The 2,666-nt window shown below is 41.4% G+C and overlaps 1 pseudogene; it reads right to left on the bottom strand.

Moving 5' to 3' along the window:
* Nucleotides 1-637: 637 nt before the first annotated feature.
* Nucleotides 638-1,811, bottom strand: LOC101559779 (annotated as a pseudogene).
* Nucleotides 1,812-2,666: the final 855 nt, after the last annotated feature.

Genomic DNA, 2,666 nt, shown 5'->3' on the forward strand with positions numbered 1-2,666 from the left:
GAGTTTGATCCCCAGGACAAAAAAAAAAAAAAAACTAATAAGCAAATCTTGGACCAGTTGCAATTGCTGTGCTGTATATGATTGTATCTTTGCCAGAATCAAAAAAAAAAAAAAAAAAAAAAACCAGCAACAACAACAAAAAAAAACAAATCAAAGCCCCAAAGGGTTATGAAACCCCTGTACTGCTCAAGATCAGCATATCATTTACTACATCTGTATTTCCAGAATACCATCCAAGACACTTTAAAAAGGATTGGACTGATGATAAATATACACAAAATGAAAGCCATAAACCACTCTGTTGCATTACTCTTGGTAATGTCTGTGCTGTGGGAAAGCACCTTTAAGAAGAGCCTATGCAGCAAGAGATATGTGTCTAAGATTCAAAATGAATCAACAGTGTTGAATAACAATATAATCTTCAACTCCGAAGTTGCCTTGAGATCAGGTGCATCTTCATTAATGTAACAGGGCAAGAAGGCCATGGATTTCATTTTATTAATTGCATCCACTCACAAGCCAACCTAAGATCACCAGAGGCTTGGACACAATGAGATTTTTGTTGCTGCTTATACTGTAGTTTTTAACAGAAGTTATGGTAAGGGAAATCTATCTATTTAAACACAAAACCAAATGGCTAACTCTGTTTAGAGTAACAGGTAGCACCAAGTGTGGGAATCACGTTTTGAGTGGCTACTTGTGGTGCGACTTCGATGATCTGGAGCTCATCTATGATTCTGGCTGTACGATTACCCTTCTCTACAACCCCAACCATCCACACTTGGTGACTTTTACCGTATTTGAGGGACTTTATCTCTGCACAGAACTAAGCTGCTTGCTCACGTGGTAAACAGATGAGCAGGGCTTGTGATGTCTCTCGACAGGTCCCATGCATGAGGACAAACATTTCCGTAGGCCTTGCTCACAGCAGCCATCTTTGCTAGTGTGGGAAGGTTGTGAATCACAAATGACACCTTATTCCTTTCTTGCTTGGCCAGGTTCTGTGCATGGCTCAAAATCCAGAAACCCATGACATCAGTGGCTGCATGGGCACTGGATGTGTACACAAGACCTGCAGCTGTTCTGTAGAGCCATGTCATGGTCATCATGGCTTCTTGGTATGCCAACTCCACGTCTCCTTGGGTGATTACTAGCTTAATTTTATTCCATTTTCCAGGAATATCTAGGTACTTGTGCACAGCAGCAGCCACTTACATACAGAGGGGTTTTGTTAATGCAAGCACATCTCCAAGTACTGCAGTATCCAGAATAATAAATTCATTGGGTTGGCAGGCCATTGTAGCAATTCCACCCAGGACAATCCATGGGTTTAAAATACTGTTTGGCCACCTATTATAGATGTTTCTGCTTCTTCTGCTGCATTTTTAAAACCCTGGATAACTAGGGGAACCACTTTGTCCTTTCCCCATCAGTCATTTTATTACTCACTCCAAGGAGCATTAGCATATTGTCACATTCCGTGACCCTCATTGTGTATCCTTATGAAGGATATTGGTACATATATGGTTGTCTACAGTAGAATAAATGTAATCTGTGGTTTGAATCAAAGAAAGATCACTGTGCCTCAAAGGAACAATGCAGGTATCCATTCCAAAGCCAAGTCTTGGCATAATGGCTCCCAGAAACTGCTTATCTCCTTGGGAACAGTTCTCTTGCAAGGATTCCAACAGTTTCTGCAGGATATCTTGATGCACTTTGCATCTTGCACCTTTTAGTTCAGTGAATCTGGTTAGTTAGAAGCTTTTGTCCACTTCATAACTTTCAGGGCTAAAAGTTTCCCATGTAGACATGGTTCTGGGCCCACACTCCTCATGATTCAACCCCTCCTCTTTCTCTCTCACTGTCAACTGGGTTCTCTTCTTCATATCCACCAGCTCGCCTTGCACCTTTGCCTCCTCCTGAGCCCACTGTGGTGCTCCCATGATGCACCAGGCTTGCATTCTCAATTAATCCCCATGACTCATTTAACTTTCTGTGCACATAGAGAACCATGCCTGCATATACCCATCTTCACCTATATCTGCCCATACAAAGTACCTCTGGACAGAAGGATGTTGCAGCTTGGAGCTATGAGATGTAGATTAGGTGGAATGTACAATTGCTGTGCCTACTTGCTTTCTCTTTAAATTTTATTTGTATATTATTTTATATTTTAATGTACTTGGTTGTTGCAGGGTCTCAATACACACCTCAGACTCATAGTGATACTCCTGCTACCGGCATGCACCACCACTCCCAGACACTGGCAGGCTCAGCCCATCATGGAGACGGAGTTGGTGAGGCATGTGGTGGCATATTGAACCATGGTCCTTGTACATGCCTGAGGTTGCCTAAGCTTGCCTAAGCAGGCACTGTAGTCACTGAGCTATCTTGCTGGCTCCATTTTTTTTACATTTAAAAGAGAGTACAAATTAGAATTAAAAAAATTACAAGTGATACAGAATTTCACCTAACAAAGTAATATGACTTTCACAGTATCTGTGGTAATAGGCTTCCAGTTATTCAGATTACCACATAAATGCATGTAAAATTGGAAGAAAGAAAAAATTAAAGAAATGTATAAGAACTTAAAAAGATGGGGCTGGAGAGATGGCTCAGTGGTCTAAAGCACCTACTTAGAACAAGCTTGGCAAGGCATCAGGGAC

This window comes from Octodon degus, unplaced genomic scaffold, assembly GCF_000260255.1.
Source record: "Octodon degus isolate 3935 unplaced genomic scaffold, OctDeg1.0 scaffold00025, whole genome shotgun sequence".
Classification (NCBI taxonomy): Eukaryota; Metazoa; Chordata; class Mammalia; order Rodentia; family Octodontidae; genus Octodon; species Octodon degus.